The sequence below is a fragment of the Pinus tabuliformis genome, chromosome X (assembly GCF_031772625.1).
Source record: "Pinus tabuliformis cultivar Carrire ecotype Pingquan chromosome X, CPIR1, whole genome shotgun sequence".
Classification (NCBI taxonomy): Eukaryota; Viridiplantae; Streptophyta; class Pinopsida; order Pinales; family Pinaceae; genus Pinus; species Pinus tabuliformis.
In genome coordinates this window covers 745,242,779-745,265,695 of record NC_142308.1, presented here as the reverse complement: position 1 = coordinate 745,265,695, position 22,917 = coordinate 745,242,779, and the positions used below count along the sequence as shown (strand labels likewise).

General features: G+C 37.3%; 1 pseudogene; it reads right to left on the bottom strand.

Annotated features, from left to right (window-relative positions):
- Positions 1-486: 486 nt before the first annotated feature.
- Positions 487-19,291, bottom strand: LOC149142046 (F-box protein At-B-like; annotated as a pseudogene).
- Positions 19,292-22,917: the final 3,626 nt, after the last annotated feature.

Genomic DNA, 22,917 nt, shown 5'->3' with positions numbered 1-22,917 from the left:
ATAACACCTCTGCAATAAAGTTGGCCAAGAACCCAAAGTTCCATGATCGTACTAAGCACATCAATACTAAATATCATCTGATCCGACATCATGTTGAGGCCAAAACAATCCATCTCCGTCATTGTTCCACAAACGAGAAAATTGCAGACATCTTCACCAAAGCGCTTGGAAGAGAAAAGCTTGAAAGATTCAGAACGATGCTTGGACTCACCAACATCCCTTCAGATTAAGGGGGGGAATGTTGACACCTAATCCTCAACAGATGGGTGAACTGGAATGTGAACAGTCATCATGAAGATGAACTGATCCGTCCCATTTATGTATATAAATGATAGTTAGCTAATGAATTATGCAATCAATTTTTCTCTGCCCATTCTGGAGTTACCCTGGCCTGACACTGGGGAACACATATCCAACAAGATTCGCAACACTCTCCATCGACTTTGACCACAAAAGAAACTAGTATCTCCCTGCCATTTTTAGCCCTTACAATGGTCCTCGCAAATCCTCAAACAACAGACCAAATCTAATTATAAATGATGATTTCAAATTATTCTTCAGGATCCATTCTGCTCTTACCAAGGGAACATTTCCACCTCCTAAGATGGACATTCCAGTATCTGTGATGTCTACTCCACTAAGAGATAAAGTATTTAGTTTCTTAAGCTTTGAAATAGCTCACATACCATCATCTGCTACACTTGTACAGCCTGTGAGGTCAAGCACCTCTAGATTTGCACAGAGAGTAATGTGTTCCACTGATTCACTAGTTAAAAGACAACACAAGATCGGTCTGACAAATAGAAGGGAAAGAGAAGTAGCTAGAAGATCATGAAAAGCCAAATTAGACAAATGAAATGTGTTATAGAGTTCAAAAGTTTTCAAATTTTTGCAAGCATGTATGAGCGCACTAAAACCAGCATTTGTCACTCTATAGAATCCTCCGAGCTTGATGGTCTCCATGTTTTTATAGCCTTCAGCCATGAGAACCATGCCCATGTCATTTACTCATCTAAAAAAATGCTGGATAATTTACTCTGCTACAGGAAAGGGAGAGGTGACATAAATAATTGCAAGAACCCAAAGACTGCACACCACTATTGGTCAGATCATGTCGTAGACATGGTTCTCCTAGAGGTGCATCCCTCAGATCTAAATTAACCGGGAGAATGAGATTTTGTGTGATAGAACTCAGAAGGTCATCTGTGATATGATCTACAACAAGTGTTAAGGAAACTCCCATTGAGAAGGGAATCCCATTTTGTCCCGATACAACAGCTATCCTTTGAATACCCCAACCGTGTAATGATTGTCTTGTATCTTTTTCTGTTACTTGTTGCTGATGCAAGTATTTTACAGTCATGGGCATGAAAGATACTGTCGCTTCAAAAATGCAAGAATCAAATTGTGCCCCTTGATGCACAAGGATTCCAGAGAGTGGCAACCATCGAAAAGTTTTTTGAGACTTGATTTGTAGTTTTGAAGAGCCCTATGCCTTCGGTAGTATGCCAACTCGACGGAAAAAAATCTTAGATTGGGGCAATGTTGCCCCAGTGCAACAAAAAGCCTGTGAGAGAAATTGGAACATTTCTGTAGAACCAGCTCTTTGAGGTGCAAAAGAGCAAAAATGTATGTCGCTGAGTCATCCAGTCGGCTGCAATTTATGGTATGATTGCTAACTGAATCATTATCAGAAAGCAGATAACTCAAGACCTTCTTATCTGGAAAAGCTTCCTACTTGAAACGAGGCAAATCCGATTTGAGCGAGTTTTGATTGTTTTCGGGCCTCTGGCTGTATGCGCCGTGCGGCATGCCCAATGCACCGTGCCTCACTAGTGCACCGTGCCCTTGTAAAAATGCACTGAATGTTGAGGCCTAGTTTGCCGCGCCTCACCAATGCGCCACGACACTCAGCCTATGCGCTGCGCTCTGCAATTACAATACATTTTTGGCCTTCAATGTGTTTTCTTCACTCCTCAATGATTTATCTTGGTTTCGCTGATGTATCTTGGCATGAAATTGGATTATTGGAACACAAACATATCTCTTATGACAAGGATTTTGATTTTTGATTTGGGCACACCCACTTTTACAAGTTTTGAAACCTTTGACACTTCACTCTAACTCTATTTGGCTTCCTTTATGATTTTCAGACTGATGATGGACTTCTTGGTCTTGTTTTGCAGGGAATGGATGGCTGGAACTTCGGCAATGGATCAGGGCGGTGCCTGAAACATTTCGTGACTAAAAACTTTGAAAAATCACATATTTATTACAAAGGACAAAACGACAATTTTCTTCAAAACAAAGTTTTGAAGAAAAGTCATGATCAAAGATTGCGATGGCAAAAACTTATTTGGAAACCTCCCTCATGTGTCTGCTCGTATTTTTTGACATTTTGGAGACTAAATTTGCGAAACCCTAGACCTAAGACTCTTTGCTAACCAAAAGACCATCCATGACTGTAAATGACTGTGAAATTGATTTGATGATGAACTTTGATGATTCAGACACAAACCAGCATATACATAATCATGGGGGACATGAGTAAAAGACCCTTCCTACCGTCAGATGATGGCATGCCCCTAACGGAATGCAGATGAATAGACGGAATGAGACACCTAAAAATGAAATGCAATAAAGAGTTTTTGATCTTTGACGGAGGTATGACTATGCCGACTCTAACAGATCATAAGAGAGTTATCATTCCCATGCATTAGTGTGGCTTTGAGGTGTACATTCTAGCAAGGAAGGACAAGTCAACTTGGGAGGATCTCTACAAGATCAACTTCCACTTTGGGTTGTAAAATCTATCCCTTTCATATTAATACAAAGAGTATACCATTTTCCTACATGTGTTATGTTATGCTTATGTACACATGTTTCAATGCTATACTAATCCATTGAATAGAATGATTGGATAATGCTACATATATTTCGTAAATATTTGGTTTGTGTTGTTTATTTGTGCAGGTTCTAATTATAACGATCAAAGCTACGGTTGGAGCTAACAAGCCAAGAGGAGAGAAGAGATTGTGACGAATCACAAGTAAGCATATTTCCATTCTCCAATTCTTCCAAGGAAAACTTTATAGCCTTTGATTTATGTTGTTCTAGACCAAGCCACTAGGTCTAGGGAAGATACTTTTGTACGAAGTCGTAGATTTTTATAACACTTGTGTTTTATAGAGTTGGAGAACACAATTTTAGAGTTTATGGTCTTGCATATTGGGTTTTTGTCATGGGTTTTCTAAGGTTAAATATATTGTTGTAATGGTTTCATAGGCCATGTCATATCATTTTATGTAAGGGGTCATCAACCACGTAGAAGAATATATGCTAGTAGTGGAGAACCTCGTTTTGCAAGGAAAGGTAAACCTGTTGTTTGATTTTTGCTCCTATTGTTTGGTTTTTTCTTATTGAAATCATTTTTGTCTATTAAAGATGCATAATGGTGTGGCTTCATGGTGTTTTGCATGGAAAGGTAAGCATTTTGTTTGATTTTTACTCATGTCATTTGATTTCCACTAGATGAAATCATTTTTTTTTCCTATTAAATTTGCATAACAATGGCTTTGTAGTGTTTTATAGGTGAAGGTAATCTTGTTATTGGATTTTTTCTGATTCAATCTTGTGATGCCTATTGAGTTTTCCAAATTCTATCTTAATTTAGATTTTATGGTGCTTACGGTAGGTAAAGGCTTACAAGTTTTAATGTGAAGCTATGAATTACGAAAGAAAGAAAAATAATTGTACTTTTGGAGACTTATCTTGTATTATTTCACTACTACTATACTAGTAACCTCTAATGTTTTTTTCAACACATCCAATTCTTGAAAGAATTTTGCTTGCTATTAAGTCATTGCTATTACTTGTATTTGTTGTAACTTTTGCAAGTAATTGTCTGTAAATGGTGCGTGTTACTATGTGTTTACCTAGTTAACCTTTGATATGGGTAATTGGCCATGCTACTTTTCTACTTGACCATGTGTGTTTGTAAATTATGTGGGTTACTTATGGTTTTATCTACTTGATATATGATATATAGATTTGTCTAATTAACCTTCAATATGGGTAATTTTACCTATGGTTTGTTTTACATGTGGTTTATAGGTTTTATTGGATGTGGGAAATGGGTATTTTGATCCCTAAGTAGCTCTAATAACTTGGGTAATTCAACCTTTAAGTAGTTCCAATTAGTTGTTGATACAATTAACCTAAAGTTTATGGATGATTTTACTTATGGGTTTATAGGTTGGATGACATCATGTGGGTTTATGTCTTCGCAAGTGTTAAAAAAATGATAATCGCCACAATTCGTTTGTTTTATACTATTGGTGATTTACAAGCCCATAATTTTTGTAAACCATGGTATCCACCCATGGTATTTGAAAGGTGGAAGAAAGAAACATAAAAATTTAATTGTACGGTTAGCTTTTACCATATACAACCATTTTCAGTTTTTACCATAGTGATTTATGGTATTCACCCATGGTTTTTTTTAACCTGTGGTATTTGAAATATAATGAAAATGCATGACTCTAGGTGAAGAGGAACCCATAAGTAATATAAATCTTGGCATTTACCCTTCTAAAATCCATGAAGTTTCTCATAATGTAGTCTCATGACATTTTTTCCATTTAATAAAAAATATTAAGCTCTTTTCATATTATTTTTTCCTACACATTATTTCTTTTATGCAAATGTGACATATTTTATTTTTGAAATTTCCTCTACATTATTTTCATACACTTGTGACATATTCTATTGACAATATTTAGTCCCATTCCTCAAATAGACCAGATTAGTGGTATCAGAGCAATATGCTTCTTCCCAACATATGCCCCCAACGAGGTTAGGGTATAGAGAGTTGAATATCAAGATAGTTAACTCGAGGGAAACCACTCTTGCTAGCCTAAGTGACCTCTGTGGAAAAATAAAAGAGAGATGATAGAGTAGGAGATCCTATCAAGTTGTTGCTCAAGGAATCACACACATGCTAAAGGAATGGGATGATGGAAAATTTTGTCTAGATCATTCGACAATTTCTAACAATGGCCAAGGGACCTTCAACAAGTGACATTTTTTGAGGTGTGACACCATTTAGGGTACAAGATAACTTTGATATACCCTTATTATAAGGTCAAATTGAGGCATATTCTTTGGAGAAATGATTAAATATGTTAAAGGGCTATTACTCTATCCAAATTTTTTTATGACAATGAGAATATCACCTTCACGCTCCAAAAATCCTTTCCCCATATCAAATATTGGTTACTGGGAGAGCAAAACAAAGACAAGTTTGAGATATTCATTGTAGGCCCCACCTGGGCTACCTTTGTTGATGCCCTTAAGGAATAATTCTACCCTGTGGGGTAGTGCGATGACTAGTACATAAGATGGACCACTTTGCAACAAGAGAGGGACTAGATAATGCCACACTACACCAATATTTTCCATACCTTCAGCTCAAAATAGGGTATAAAAGACTCTAAGAAACACCTCTTTCTAAACTACTTTAGTGGTCTAAATAGGTATATGAAAATAAATATGGATTGCTTCAACATATCCTAACTAGAATATGCTTATCAATATGCTGTCAAAATTGAGTAGAAATTGATGCAAAGGAATAAGCGAACTAGGGTCTACAAAACCTCCACAACAAAATATTAGAAAATATGGCCCTAACTGATATAATAAGGGACGAAGCAACAAGAGCCAACCTCAAGATAACCAGTCTAAGTTGTAGGAAAATAAGGTTAATGGGAAGTCGAAGGAAACTGGAAAGTGGTGTGAGTTCCACAAAATCCCATGGCACAACACTAATGAATGCCACTTAAAACAATCATTGTTTATTGAGCCTAAAGATAAAAAAATAGACATTGTCTTACATTATGATTCAAAATAGGATAAACGAAATCTAATCATCAATGGAGAAATCAATGCTACCATCACAACTATGAAGATCCAATGAGAAGTCAGAGGAGCATGAGGAGGGGGAGTGCCTCTTACATTCATAGATGTGGGTGAAGGGGAACCCACTACATTTCACTATTGATAGTGGGAGCCATAAGAACCTAATCTTAACCAAGGTCGTTTAGAGATTGAAGTTGTCGATAGTCCCACACCCCCAAACATGAAAAATTGGTTGGTTGTGTTATCACTCAGAAGTCTTCCCTAGAAGTTATCAAAAGAAGGAATAATCTGAGGTAACCACAAACCAATCTTCAGACTCAGGTTCTAGCCAACCTAAGTCCAGAGAGGGCTCTCTCTTTATAATTTAACTTTGTTTGGGTGGGATTTTAGGCTAGTTCTTAATGCTCATGAGGATTTTGATTTTGATTGAAAGTTGGGTGGTGGAATTCTTGGAACATATGGATAGAACTAGGTCTTTAAGCCATTGGGCTATGGAGTCAATCAAAGGATAGCTTAATTGGATCAGATCATTAAAGGGATTTTTCACAGGGCAGGCTAGCAAAGCAAAAGGTAAGTCTTCAAAGGGCTGATGGATGGAATGATTCTAACTAGGGTAAGAGGGCAATGAAGAATCCTTAGACAGGGATCAAAATGAGGAAAAGAGGGTGATCATCAGAAAAGAGCAATTAAGAATCCTTTGCTACATAGACCACAAAGAGAAACTACGAAAGTAAGGGAGCATTTGAGAATTTCATAACTAAGATAGTTTAGTAGAAAACATTAAGAAGGTAAACAGTCAAAACAGAGTGCATTAAAGCAAGTTTTGAAATATCATTCCTAGTTTACCATTTAGATTTCATAGAAACACATATTATTATTAATAGACATAAGGGAAAACAATAATACACATGAGAGAATACTAATTTGATTTTCGCTTTACACAAGAATCATGTAAAATTTCTAAACTTTATTCCATGATACAGCAAGCCAATCCTGTCTTGATACAATAGCACTTTGATTTTAGATACAAGTCTACAGAAATGTCTTTGAATCCACCCTAAATACTTTTGAAATGTGAAGTATTTATACAAAAAATACTACAAAATATCTCATAATAGTTTGAGATTTAATTAAGGAAATAAAAATATCTTCAATCATGAAGATAGAGACAGATGGAAAACTGCATCATGCTGTCCCTCTTATTGTGGTAGTGCTGGTTGTTGCAGTTGAACTTGAGCCCTTTTAAGTTGGCTGATATGTGTACGCTAGAATCATCTTTGTCTTTAGTCTTTTATTGATACTCTTTAACCTGCTACTCCTTGACCCTGTTCACTTGTTTCATCTGGCTGTCATTCAGATTTACTGTGGTAACTTATAGTAAAATTTGTCATCTTTTCCCACCATTCTTCCTCAGGTAACTTTACTTTGAGCATTCTTCTATAGATCTTGTTTGCCTCAGTGTATTTGGAAAAAATAGTCTTGGTGACAAAAAAATGTTTCACCTCATGCTCCACAAAGAATAGATCTTCTAAAGTGTCGTAAAATACTTTCCCTGTAGGCAAGGCCTTGATACCTGAAGTGCTTGCTTGATCCTTGGCCAACTTCCTTAATCTGTCAACATAGTCCAATTGGGTCATAAGTTTGTCATGGATGACCATAGGACTTGGAAGGTCTTTATTCCTCAAAATTTGAAACTTTTCCATGAATCTGTCAGTTCCCACCTGCATGTTATGGCATTTTCCCTCCAGGTTAAGCATAAGGTTTCTTTTAGAAAGAACCTTTTTGACTTCTATGATGGCCTCAGTTCTGTCTTCTACACCCATCTCATTAAGTTCATGCTTGTTCTTGTTGTTCAAGAAGTGGATGAGTCGATTAGCATCCTTAGGCTGGTCATGTAGATCTTCCTTTACTTTCTTAATAGCCTCGGTGGCCACTTTCACCAGTTTTGTTTGCTCAAATATTACTTGAATTGATGGCTAAATATCATTGACAGAGTCAATGATATTGGCCCAGAGCATATCTTTGGTCTATCCTAGTGGCTTTTGTAGAGTTAGATCTTTTTCTAGGACCTTAATATATTCACCCATTCTTAGGGCTTTCTGTGTTTCTTCCCTCTGCTGTATCTGGGCAAGCTTGCAATCAGTTTCTAAGCTTGCCACTTTCTCCTTAAGCCTCTTAAGTTTTTTTTTTTTTTTCACTACTGGTTCACGGATACCCATGGTCAGTGGGTCCGCTACGTCTAGGATCGAACAACGCTAGGGTGGACCCCACTCGAAGGGGGTCACACCCCTCGGCCTATTTACTGACCTGACCCCAAGAGCTTTCGGGTTTCGACCCTGTGACCTCCCATTGGCGAGGACCTGGCTTGATCGATTGAGCTAACCCTTGGGGCTTAAGCCTCTTAAGTTATGTTGCCTGGATGGACATTTCCTCCATGGCTTTCACTAACTCTGCTGTCTTTTCCGTCGAAGCACTTGCTATTGTAGACTCAGTTGTGACTAGCAGTGTTGTGGCAGGTGGAGTTGTTGGTGCCAATGTTGTTGCCAATGTTGAGAGAACTGCAGTTGTTACTATGGGAATGGCAGCTGTAGAAGTGGTGGTGAGTTCACTTTGTTTGGACTGAATCAATGTTTCCAATTCTCTCTCTGTTTCTTTCAACTGGTCATTTAGCTTTAGGACCAAGTCCATAAGCTCTTCTTGTCCTTTTTGGGTCTCAAGGACTTCTGTTGTCTATGGGTGATGTAGTGGTGGAATCTTAAGTTGTTTCTTCAAAGCAGCTATGTCATCATTTTTCTTCTTGATCAGTCTTTCAGTGGCCTTCACATATTTTGGATCATGTCCCAATTCAATGATTAAGTCCTATAAGGACTTGATTCTGGTGTCTTTTGCCTGTGAAGAGGCCTTTTCAAATTGGAATTGAGCTAATATATTATTTAGGGAATTTTATAATTGGTGAGCTGCAATGGCTTTCCCTATCAAGGTGGGGTATATCATCTCCCCTGGCTGCTTGTGCAACTCGATTTTTTCAATAGGATGTATGTCCTTTGCCAACACTTCGAGATCTATCTTTTTAAAGTCAGTTGATGTCCTAGGTTTTTGTGTCATAGGTTTGCCAAAAGTCATCTGCATCTTGCCTTCTTTAACATCATAAGCTGACATAAGCCTTGTCTGGCTTGTAGGTGCCATATTTAGGTATTGTGCATAAGTCTGGGCTTTTAGCGTCTCATTACTGGCATTTATATCCTTGTATCTTTCTCTAATGTCTTGATCCTTGTTAGCTAGAATCCTAAAGGAGGACACTTCAACACTCTGTTGCCTTTCCAACATCTGAGTATTTGATGTGGAAGGCTCTAGTGTGCCCCCAGAAGGAGTGGCAGGCCTGCTTCTTTCTCTTTCTGTGCTGGTAGCCCCTACTGTTTCTTCTGTAAACTCCTATTTAGAGACAGGATTCAACCTTTGCCTTTTGACCTGGCTGGTCTCTGCATATGTCTGTGTGGTTGCTCTACCTGAGGTAGTGGCCTCTTCCCTATTTCTTTTAAGGATTTTCTCCTCATTTAGAGGAGTTTGCAAGTTAGGGGGAGTACTCATAATGGGCTGATGTATACCTGTTTGATTCAATTCCTCTGATAGGTCTGGCTGCTCTGACTCTTCTTGCACCTAGGATTCTTCTTCTATATGTGATTCACTTGGTGCTTGAGATTCTTCCTTTGCCTATGATTCTTCTTGGATTTGGGAGTGTCCTTGGACTTGAGATTCTCCTGGCACCTGTAGGAAAGAACCTTCATCGAGTATTTTCTCTAAATCAATTAGAGCATTTTCAACTGCTACTTCGGTGCTATCCTTGTCCACTAAGGTATTCTCCACCCATTCCAATTGATTTGCATATTTTCTATCTCAAGGATTCGGTGATGAATGTAGGGAGCCATCTTGTTTTTTTGTCTTCTGTTACATATAAAGTCACAGGGGTCATATATCCACATGATGATTTGTTTTAGTTTAAATCTCCAAAGGATTTCCTCTGCTTCCTTCCTAGCTTCTCTGCTATTACATGCAAAGGGGCCTAGTTGATCTTTGATTTTGAGTTGGGCCTTCTTTTTGGCCTTAAAAAATGCACCTCATCTGAGTTTATTATTTTCCTCTAGTACTCCAGAGAAAATAACCTCATTGGGAGGTATCTGGGCAGTTTATATGGGGCCAACTCATAACCATAGATCCTAATTTCTGTGTGATTTTGGTACAAGTACCAATCTCCCACTTTGTGTTGTTTTGACAGCTGCAGGATCCTCCTGATATATGGACTAATTCTTGGAGGAGGACTTCCTAGCAGCATGGTCACTACTAGATGTACAAAAAGATCTATGAAATCTATGTATGGATATGGGGAATCATACTTATGTATCAAAGGAGTCCAAAAAATTACTGACCTAGGATGACCTTTAGTGTCAAGCTTTTTGAGAGTGAAAGGGAACTTGTCAGCTTAGTAATATAAGAAAAGGTGGTACAAAACTGAAGAATACTTAAATACTCTTTCATTACTCATTCTCAGAAATTGTTCATGCATCCTATTAACTATGTACTTGGCATAATCATACATGATAGCAGGGGGCTGTCCTGGAGAGAAAATGGACATGAAGGCTAAGATGATTTCATCTATGTATTCATTGGTTGTATAGCCTAAAACAAAAGAGATCATTGCAACTATATCTTGACCAAATGGGGAAAATATGGTAGCCACATATGGGGGAGGGTCCTTTGGGATGTGATTTTCCTCCCTAATGAATGTTTGGAGCATTATAGTAAGTTTGGCAGTGGTAAGCTTGGGAAATCGGTCTAGTAGGTCTCGAATTGCAATAGGGGTTAAATTCTGCCCTGGTTGTAATTGCAACATTTCATTGATTGACTCAGCAGTGATGGTGAAAACTATGGTTTGGTCAGGGGACATCACTGCTCTTTGACTAGGAATGTAGTTTGCATGGCAATAGTGGAAAATCTCAGGAAAGATGTGCACCTCAGGGAATTGGTACTTGGGCAAATTAGATTCCCACAAACCTATTTTATCAGCTTGGTTGAGGTATTAGTCTCTGTATCGACAGTATAGTTTGATAGGGGACTCAAGGACAGAGATGTACTTAATTTGGAAATCTTTATCAGCAAGGGGAAGGTGGCCCAGGTTTAGGTGAGGAGTGGTAATTGGCCTGACATCCATGGCAATTGGGGCTGCCATTCTTAGCCCTTGTGGATTTAAGAATGGGGGAAAGTAAATTTTTAGTCTTTGAGGTAATGGGGGTTCAATTCCAGGTGGGTTTTATGTTATTAAAGTTCCCTTTAATTTCAATTAAGAAAGCTTTAGAGACTGGTTTGGAAATTAATAGGGCTTTCAATGGATTCTGGCTTAAATACCTAGAATTGAAGAAAGCTGGGTCTGAACTGGTTAACTGGCGATTTTGAACGGTTGAAAAGGTTTCAATTAGGTTGGAAGGAAATTTGGAGGCTTTTGGTGTCCTCAGAGTGCAAGTGTACGTGGGTTGATGACTTTAAACATTCACAGGCGCATGTATGGAAAATTACAGTTAAAAATGATAAAAACAATGATTTGGGGCTTTTTTTTTGGATTTATGCACAAAAAGTCAATTTGGCGGTTATGGGTGAACAATGACCGTTTGTCGTGTAGTGGGATGAACAACGACTGTTTTGGTGGGTAGCAGGCTGGCGGTAAATGGTTTACTTCACACAGCCTTTGGGTGCTAGGCGGTATTGGCGGGAGGCCGCTCGATTCCACTCATCGAGCACCACGTCACCTCGGGGTCCGAGAGAAAACATCCCATTTCGGGTGGGTATCATTCAGATCTCGGGCCCTTCCGAAATCAACATGGGCCGTCGGATGGGGAGGGGGGAGATCGTGTGGTGGTCGGGCACAGGAGTTGCACGGAAGGTAATGGAGGGGCCCGATGGGCAATTAAATGTGGCGGTTTTAGCTTAGTGAGGGATTAAAGCGGGGATTAAGGTATCGAGTGGGATATGATTGGCGGATGGTTTGAATTTAATTAATCACAGATGAATTAATTATGTCTTTTGTTGAGGTTGGGTAATATAAATTTTATATTTCAAACTTTGGGGTAGGGATATTAGTTTTTAAGTGATTTTAATAAATATATATGGGAAAGGGATACGGGAAAGTGTTTATTTTTCAGGAGTTAACATATAAAAAATGTTAAAGGTTAATATGAAAATTGCTAGAGATAATTGAGGTGTGCTAAGCATAATGTGTGTTTGTAATTCCTTCGGGTTTTACACAGAAACATTACAACTTAGGCTAAGTTCTTTTTTTGTGGGTTCTTCATAAAAAGGGGTATCCATGGGGATGATTACTTTTCCTTAGGAAAATGGTGTTTTAACCTTAGGAAAAGGGATTTATTAGGGAAAAATGAATGAATTGAAGGGGGTGAAAGTTTATGAGGGGATTTTAGTACTTAAGATCTATAAGTCATTGGGCCGAGGGTCCGGTCTCTCTAGAAGTCAAAAAAATGCTCTGAGCCCCTTTGACTTAAGATTTTGGGTACTTCAAACTTATTGTGGGAAATTAGTTAAGTAAAGGGTGAAATGAGTGAGGGGAAATTAGTTAATTTTGACTTTGTGAATTTTATGCCAATCCCATTTCTCATTCAAACTTAGAACTTTCATGATGAGGGTGATAAATATGCTTTTGTCTAATAATCATCACTATTCTACAAACTTTCTTCTGCTTACCCATCTACTCATCCTATCATTTTTACTTCTCTTTATTAGGGTGCATTTAAGCTAGCAAACCCTTATCAAACATTTTTCTTTTCTTTACAATGGCAATCTAAATAAATCTAACCTTATTATATCGAAGGTCTCATATTAAACAGTTGAGATCCTTTCTATTTACTCTACCTAATCTACTTAGCTGCCAAGATTAAACAGTTTGGTCAGATTTTATTCTCTATCTATGAGCATGAAATTGAAACATGGAATAGTTAAGTTTAAACACTTTGACTATCATGGATTGTGGCAAAGATTACAAGCTACACAAAATCATTTATTTTGCACAAAATGTAAATAGTAGTGGAATTTTGACTTGCACACTTTCATGATCTTTTATTTCTTGGGGTTCATATTTTTCATATTTTTTGACCTTTTTATTGTTTTTGTCCTTTGATTTTTCTTTTAGGACATACCCTCTTTACATTTTTTAATTTTTTGAATATGGAAAACATTTGAAAAAAGAAAAGGTATGTACATATTACAAGTTTAATCTTAGCCGTTCAAAAATTATGAATCCTATTGGTATAGGAACCTAATAGTAGCTCCACTTGGGGATGGCATTTTCTGGTAAAATCTCAAGTACTTGTAGATCAATGACCTTGTGAATTGCTGTGATGTTCTGCAACTTTTCCCTTTTCACTTTTTTGCATTATTGCTATTTATGACAGTAAAACCTTTGAAGCTTAGGGCCTTCTCTTTGGGCTTCAACTCCAAAGATTCACTATCCAATCAACTCTAGACTTTGAAAAACAGAATATGTACAAATGATTAGTGGAATCAGTAACTAGGTTCAATGTAGTGTTTAAGCATTCGACCATTAACTGGTCCTCCTTCTGCTTCTGTGCCATCCATCTCTCTGAGGAAGAAAGCATTATTACCTCTGAATGCATAGATGACATATGGGCCTTTCCATAGGAAATCAAATTTCCCATGTTTACCTTTATCCTCTCTTCTTGAGTCCCATTTTAAAACTTTGTCTCCTAGGTAAAAATATTCTGCCTTAGTCCTTTTATCAAAATCCTTCTTGATCCTTTCCTGCACAACTTGTGATCTGATGTACACTTCTTCCCTGGTTTGCTGTAAATGAATTGTTTGGTTGATTCTTCTTTGGATGTCATTTGGTTCAACCTACAAATCTTGGAGCAGTTTCATCACTGGTGTTCCCAAGGATGATGGGAAAATAACTTCCATTCCATAAACTAATTGATAAGGAATAGTACCAGTGGACTTCTTTGTGGTTAGCCTGTCTGCCCATAAGGCATTCACTAGCTTCTTGTTCCATGTTTTCTTATTGTCTTCTAACAACTTTGTGATGATGTTTACTAAAATCTTGTTTGAGGACTCTGCTAGTCCATTTCCTTGGGGGTAATAAGTTGTGGAATTGCCCAAAGTTATATGGTACTTGTTACAGAAATCAATCATTCTCTTAGATTTGAAGGCCACTACATTATCAATGATGATTTTGGTTGGGCACCCAAACCTAGATAGGATGTTGGTTTCAAGGGAGGTTATTATCAGAGTATCAGTGGCTTGCCTTAATGGTATGGCTTCTATCCATTTGGTAAAGTAATGTGTAGCAGTGAGAATCCATTTATGTTGTGCAGAGGAAGGTGGGTGGATTTCACCAATAAAGCCAAGACCCCATTGTTGAAAAGGTGCTTCAACAGATATTGGTTTCAGGGGGAGGGGTAAAAGCTTTTTCTTTCCTTCAAAAGTTTGGCATTTATGACATGAGGTTACAAATTTATTTACATCAGAAAACAAAGTGGGCCAATAGAAACTGACTCTAAGAATCTTGTTAGCAGTGGTTTTCCAGTAAAGGTGTCCTCCACAGTCACCTGCATGAAACTATTGTAGCACCTTATCAGATTCTTCTTTCAATAAACAGTTAAGAAGGATACCTTCATGATTCCTCCAAAACAAAGCATTGTTAAGTATGAAAAATTTTAAATATTTCATTTTTAAAAACCTGCTTTTGGTCCTAAATAATTCACGAGGAGCTTGTAAATTTTGTAAAACATATATGATATCAGCATACCATGGTGATTTAATAAAGGCCTAGCTGATTGGTTGAGTCACCATCTCCTCTACATTATCCATTTCTATAATAAAATTTGTGTCTAAGTCCTGACAGTTTGATTCAGCCATGAGCTTGGTTAAACCTTTGCCTTTGATTAACTTTGTTGGCTTGATTTCTAGGTGATACTCTAATATAGTAGCAATCCATTTCCCTCTCTTACCATTTGGACCATCCTGAGTTAGGATATCCTTGACTATTGAATTGGGGACATAGGTTATTATATGAGAATATAAAATGTAAACTCTAAAACCTTTGATAGATTTGACTAGAGAAAAGGCTTGCTTTTCCATTATATTGTATTTTAAAGGGGCATCTCTTAGGGCTTTGCTAAAAAAGGCAATAGGCTGTTCATAACCCTGATCATTCTTCTGCAATAGGACTGCAACAATTGTATGTTCTGAGGCAAAGGAAAATATGATGAAATCCCTATCAAACTTTGGACTGACCAAAACTGGTGTTTTTGTTAAGGCTAGCTTAATATCTTCAAAGGATCTCTTAGCTTCAATGGTCCATTTTATGGTCGAATATTTTTTCAACATGTTATTCAATGATCTAATTAGTTCTGCCAAGTTAGAAATAAATCTTCTAAGAAAGTTTATTTTTCCTAAAAAGGCTTGTAATTCTCTGATGTTCCTAGGATGTTGTATCTATAAGATGGCTTCAATTCTTGCAGGGTCTATTCAGATAACATCTTTAGAGATTATGTGGCCTAACAGTTTACCCTATTCTAACCCAAATAAAGATTTTTTAGGATTCAAAGAAATTCCATACTTCCTACTTTTGATGAAAACCCGCCTTAGATGATCTAAGTGTTGTTTATCAGATTTTGAGAATATAGTGATATCATCTAAGTATATTACTAGGAATTCATGGATTTCCTTAGCAAAAGCTATGTCCATAGCCCTTTGAAAGGTGTTGCCTGCATTCTTTAATCCGAAAGTCATTTTCAAATAAATGAATGTGCCCCAAGGAGTAGTGAGTGTTGTTTTAGCCCGGTCATCTAGGTGAACTAGAATCTGATTATATCCAGAAAACCCATCCAATAATGAGATTCTGGTTGACCTTACTACCCTTTGTAATATATGATCCATTTTAGGGAGAGGATAATTGTCTTTAAGTGAAACTTTATTGAGATTCCTGAGGTCAACACATAGTGTAATCTCACCATTTTTCTTCCTTGTTGGCACCACATTTGAAATCCAATCAGAGAACCTAATTGGTGCTATTATCTTGGCTTCATACATTCTTCTGATCTCCTTTCCAATAGAAAGTAATAGAATGGGATTAATCCTCTCCTAAGCTTCTGTCTAAAAGGTTTCTAGTTTTCTTTTATGGGGATAGTGTGTTGTATTATGCTAGTGTCATAGGACTTGAGGTCCTCGTAACCCCAAGCAAAGACATATTGGAATTCCTTTAGCAGTTCTATGTATTTCACTTTTTTAGTAGGAGGTAAAGGCTTTGAATGTTTTATTAATTTTGGATTTTCCTCGGTCCCTATGTTACACTCCTCTATATCAAATTTTAGGGGTTCCATTTTTGGTTTTCTAGGGACATCATTTGAATCATACAAGTCTTCCAAAGGAGTTAATCCTTTGGGAAAAAAGTTGTCTTTGAGATTAATGATTTTAGAATCTTTGTTAATTATCTCTTCAATTTCAACTTGCTTTAGGTTTTGAATATCTGATTTTGTAAACTTTGTGGGATGGAATATATCTATCTCTTCATTTTCTAATTTGTTAATTTCTATTTTATCTGTAAAACAGGGATCTAATGTTATGTTAGTATCTATATTTCTATTTACAAATTCTTCCTCTAAAGCTAGAAAATTATTTATTTGTTGGTCATTAGCAAATACTTGCCAGTTTTTCAAGTTGTCTGGGATAGCAAGTCTGTGCCTAACCTCAGCTGTGTATTGATGGTTAGGTTGAAATGGTAACTTACAGGTGCTGGAAAACATTGCTAAACTATGAGCCTGCATATTATGTTTCCTTGGAATGACTGCAAGCTTAGTTTCGAGAAAAGTGTTCAATATTTCTACAACTGTTCCTCTATAAAAAATTAATCTAGGGTCTTTGGTCATATATACAGCATTGATTTGTTTTATAACCTACTCATAATCTCCCATAATAGACACTCTTATGGCTTCTAACTTTTTAACCAATTTGAGACCTAAAAGAAGTGCTTCATATTCAGACATGTTGTTAGTGCATTTAAAATTCAGTTTGTAGGCATAGCCCTCTGAGTAATCATTCTCTAAATTGTAAATCCATACTCTTGCTCCTGCTCCTAACTTGTTCACTGATCCATCAAATTCAAGATGCCATAATATTTCATGTTCATAATTCTTACTGCCTAGGGGGATACAATCTTTTTTTATTAAGGTATCTTGATTATTTTTTTTATCTGAAAGCTCTTGAGTTTGGACAACTTCAGTTTGAACTGTAACTGCAATTTCTTTTGGTTCTAAAATAATGTTGTTTGAAGCAGTTTCTTGTGTTTGTTCAACATTGTACAGAATAAAAGAATCAATGTCAGAATGCATGGAATAGATAGGAAAGTTTTGAGGCCTAGCCTGGCTACTCACTACATATTTCATTAGAGTCTCTCTGTACAATTTTTTAGGATGTCCAAAGACTGAAATTGTAGCATATGACATGTCAAGTTGCAAAGATCCTTGGAGTTTAGCCCCCCATGATCTAGACAATAGCATGCCATATTTAGGTGGTATATCAGCAACAACTATGTCCATGAGAATAGTCTTAGCAGGGTATTGTACTAGGGAAACACATAGGTATTTTATTAGCCCTAGGAACTTTACTTGACTTGAATCAAATGAAAACAAATCCTTGTAAGGCCTAGTGATATCCAAGTTGAATTTTTCCATAACAGATTTAGGCATTAAGTTGTGTGAAGCCCCAGAATCTAACATTGCATTGTGTAAAATCTTATCATGAATGTTAAGGCTAATATAAAAGGGTGGTATCCCTCCTTCTAATGGTTTTCCATTAACATTAGGACTGAATATAAGCTCAGGCTGATCATCAAACAAGTTAACAGAATCTTCATTCTCAACAAAGTTTAAGGATTTGCTTATTTGAGATTTGTAAGTTTCATTTTTAATCAACTTTGTTAAGGGGACTGAGATTTTTAGCTTAGCCACCTCTTCTCCCAAATTGAAAGGCAAAGGGGCTTTCTCTGTTTGAGGATTTGGTATTTTCATGGCAGGATTTGGAGTGGTTTTCTCTTCTTTTTCTACATTTGAAGTCTTTTTCTCTATATTTTCTCCACTGTCTCCTTGGAGGGGATTGAAATGGATGGTTAATTATCATGGGGTTGGTCATTGGTTATGTCTACAATGGTGGGACTAGAAAGATTCTGATTTGGTCTAGAGAGGATTTGGAGAGTTTTTGTAACTGGAAATGCTTTGATTTTCTTACGTTGATTTGGTACTACTTTTTTGTTTTGGTTAGGAGTATCAGTGTTCTTTTTACTCCTCAAGTTGTACTGTTTGTGCACTTCGAAGATAGTAGAATCATAACCTTGCTTGTAATCGAATGATTCTACGGATTGGGTTTGTAATTACTGAAGCATATGTAATTCCTAATCATCTTGAGTCAAAAAGACAGTTTCCTCGTCATCTAATCCCATTAAGTTAATTTGTTTGTCTTGTTCAGGATCTTCTACATGGGAAGTTTCAACATTGTTTTCTTGAAAAGGAGGCCTAATATTCTGACCAGGTCCATTTTTTCCAGTGTTTTGATTTTGATTCTTTCTAAAGCTTGGATTTATCACTAGAGGTGCTTGTTGATTATCCCAGTGAGGCTTCCTTTCAATGTTATCTATCCTATCCATCCGTTTTTCCATTCATTTGGCTAGGGAATCTACTTTAATGTCAGAGGGTGAGGCTTCATCTTTCAAGGGTACTCTCCTTTCATTCCTAACCCTAGCTCTTTTTTCTAGAAAATTAACTTCTACATTAACTGCTACACTTTGCATGTCTTCTAAGGTTGGAGGATTTCTCTCTCTTAGTTGGAAAGCCATATCAGTATCAAACCCATCAGAGAACTTTATCAGAGCTAAACCAGGTGGGGGTCTGAGATTGACTGGTATTTCATTATACATATTGTTGAATCTAGTACAATAATCCTAGACTGTTTCATTTGGTCCTCTCTTGATGTTTTCATATTTTGAAAGGATCTGCAGAGGGTTCTTTTTATTTTCCCATCTATTTAAAAAATGCTGATAAAAAACTTCTAACGTGTCTATGCTATTAGTAGGTAAAGATCTAAACCATGTTCTTACATCACCGACTAGAGTTTGAGCTAAAAGTCTCTTTTGGACATCTCCAATATCAATTTCATGTAATTCACAGAAATTTGTCATTTTGTTTGTATGCTGTTGTGTTGTGTAAGTTTCTATGGCATCAAATTGGACAATTTTGTTCTGGTAATATTGTGGCATGGCACCTCGCGGAGCAGGCAACACAAGAGGAGCATATCTATTTGCCATGGCTCTAAGTTGGATAGGACTAAGAAGTGGGGTTTGGGTACCAAGAGGTGATACAGTGGGTGATGGGTAACGGGGAGTAATGGGTGACTGATGAGTAATGGCAGGTTGGTGGGGAAGTGAAGGTATAAATGGAGGTGAGGAATGAACTTCAGAGATGGAAGGGAATAATGGTAAACTAAAGGGAGTTGAAACTATTTTAGAAGGCTCATGGATCTTAGCAGTGGTAAGGGATGACTGAGGGGAATTTAGAATGTATTGATCAATTGACAGGTTTGCCCTTTGGACTTCAAGTTCTGCTGTAAATTCTGGATCTAGAACTATGTCATCAAGTGCACTCTCAGACTTGGTTCTAAATAGGGAAAGGTCAAATGACTCATCAAAGGGGAGGTCTTCTAAAAACAACCACTCATTAGGTCATGAATCTGCTTTAATTGAAGGTGTAGGACTGACTGAACTTTCTTGTGTTCTGGATATTCTTGAAATTAGATTAGGATTATCAAATACTTGCGGAAGGTTTGGATCTGGGTTGGCCCTAGTATAGTGAGTTCTCCTTGAAGCCAAAATTTCAAACTTTTCTAGTTACTTTCTTTTGATGAAAGTTTTGTAAATAACTTCTAATAAATCCTTCAATTGGCTTGAAATAAAGATTTGAAATTTCTCAAAGGTTTATTAAGACTGAGGATTTGAGTTCTCCAATATGGTCGCCACTATGTTATCACTCAGAAGTCTTCCCTAGAAGTTATCAAAAGAAGGAATAATCCAAGGTAACCACAAACCAATCTTCAGACTCAGGTTCTAGCCAACCTAAGTCTAGAGAGGGATCTCTCTTTATAATTTAACTTTGCTTGGGTGGGATTTTAGGCTAGTTCTTAATGCTCATGAGGATTTTGATTTTCATTTAAAGTTGGGTGGTGGAATTCTTGGAACAGATGGATAGAACTATGTATTTAAGCCATTGGGATATGGAGTCAATCAAATGATAGCTTAACTAGATCATATCATGAAAGGGATTTTTCACAGGGAAGGCTAGCAAAGCAAAAGGCAAATCCTCAAAGGGCTGATGGATGGAATGACTCGAACTAGGGTAAGAGGGCAATGAAGAATCCTTAGACCTGGATCAGAATGAGGAAAAGAGGGTGATCATCAACAAAGATCAATTCAGAATTCTTTGCTACATAGACCGCAAAGATAAACTATGAAGGTAAGGGAGCATTTGAGAATTCCCTAACTAAGATAGTTTAGCAGAAAACATTAAGAAGGTAAACAGTCAAAACATAGTGCATTAAAGCAAGTTCTGAAATATCATTCCTAGTTTACCATTCAGATTTCATAGAAACACATATGATTATTATTAGACATAAGGGAAAACAATAATACACATGAGAGAATACTTATTTGATTTTCACTTTACACAAGAATCCTGTAAAATGTCTGAACTTTATTCCACGATCTAGCAAGCCAATCCAGTCTTGATACAATAGCAATTTGATTTTAGATACAAGTCTACAGAAATGTCTTTGAATCCACCCTAAATACTTTCAAAATGTGAAGTATTTATACAAAAAATATTACAAAATATTTCATAACAGTTTGAGATTTAATTAAGGAAATAAGAATATCTTTAAGCATGAACACAAAGACAGATGGAAAACTGCATCATGCTGTCCCTCTTACTGTGGTAGTGTTGGATGTTGCAGTTGAACTTGAGCCCTTTTAAGCTGGCTGATATGTGTACGCTGGAATCATCTTTGTCTTTAGTCTTTTATTGATACTCTTTAACCTGCTACTCTTTGACCCTGTTCACCTGTTTCATCTGGCTGTCATTCAGATTTATTGTGGTAACTTTTAGTAAAATCTGTCATATTTTCCCACCATTCATCCTAAGGTAAGTTTACTTTGAGCATTCTTCTATAGAACTCGTCTACCTCAGTGTATTTGGAAAAATTGGGCTTGGTGACAAACAAGTGTTTCACCTCATGCTCCAGAAAGGATAGATCTTCTGAAGTGTCATACAATACTTTCCCTGTAGGCAAGGCCTTGATACCTGAAGTGCTTGCTTGATCCTTGGCCAACTTCCTTAATCTATAAACATAGTCCAATTGGGTCATAAGTTTTTCATGGATGACCATAGGACTTGGAAGGCCTTTATTCCTCAAAATTTGAAACTTTGCTATGAATCTGTCAATGCCCACCTGCATGTTATGGAATTTTCCCTCTAGGTTAAGCATAATATTTCTTTTAGAAAGAACCTTTTTGACTTCTATGATGGCCTCAGTTTTGTCTTCTACACCCATATCATTAAGTTCATGCCTGTTCTTGCTGTTCAAGAAGTGGATGTGTCGATTATTATCCTCAGGCTGGTCACCTAGATCTTCCTTTACTTTCTTAATAGCCTCGATGGCCACTTTCACCAGTTCTATTTACTCAAATATTATTTGAATTGATGGCCAAATATCATTGACAGAGTCAATGATATTGGCCTAGAGCATCTCTTTGGTCTATCCTAGTGGCTTTTGTAGAGTTAGATCTTTTTCTAGGACCTTAATCTTCTCACCCATTCTTAGGGCTTTCTGTGTTTCTTCCCTCTACTGTATTTGAGCAAGCTTCCAATCTATTTCTAAGCTTGCCACTTTCTCCTTAAGCCTCTTAAGTTTTGTTGCCTGGATGGATATTTCCTCCATGGCTTTCACTAACTCTGCTGTCTTTTCTGTTGAAGCACCTGCTGTTGTAGACTCAGTTGTGACTGGTAGTGTTGTGGTAGGTGGAGCTGTTGGTGCCAATGTTGCTGCCAACGTTGAGGGAACTGCAGTTGTTACTATGGGAATGGCAGCTGTAAAAGTGGTGGCGAGTTCACTTTGTTTGGACTGAATCAATGTTTCCAATTCTTTCTCTGATTCTTTCAACAGGTCATTTATCTTTAGGACCAAGTCCATAAGCTCTTCTTTTCCTTTTTGAGTCTCAAGGACTTCTACTGTCTGTGGGTGATGTAGTTGTGGAATCTTAAGTTGTTTCTTCAAAGCAGCTATGTCATAATTTTTCTTCTTGGTCAATATTTCAGTGGCCTTCACATCTTTGGGATCATGTCCCAACTCAATGATTAAGTCCTCTAAGGACTTGATTCTGGTGTCTTTTGCCTGTGAAGAGGCATTTTCCAATTGGAATTGAACTGATATATCATTTAGGGAATTTTGCAATTGGTGAGCTGCAATGGCTTTCCTTGTCAAGGTGGAGTATATCATCTCTCCTGTCTACTTGTGCAGCTTGATCTGGTCAATAGGATGTATGTCCTTTGCCAGCACTTCGAAATCTATCTTTTTGAAGTCAGCTGCTGTCCTAGGTTGTTGTGTGGTAGGTTTTACAAAGGTCATATGCATCTTGCCTTCTTTAACATCATTGGTTGATGTAAGCCTTGTCTGGTTTGTAGGTGCTATCTTTAGGTACTGTGCATAATTCTGGGCTTTTAGCCTCTCATTCATGGCCTTTATATCCTTGTACCTTTCTCTGATGTCTTGATCCTTGTCAGCTGGCATCCTAAAGGAGGAGACTTCAACACTCTGTTGCCTTTCCAACATCTGAGTATTTGATGTGGAAGGCTCTGTGTGCCCCCAGAAGGAGTGGTAGGCCCA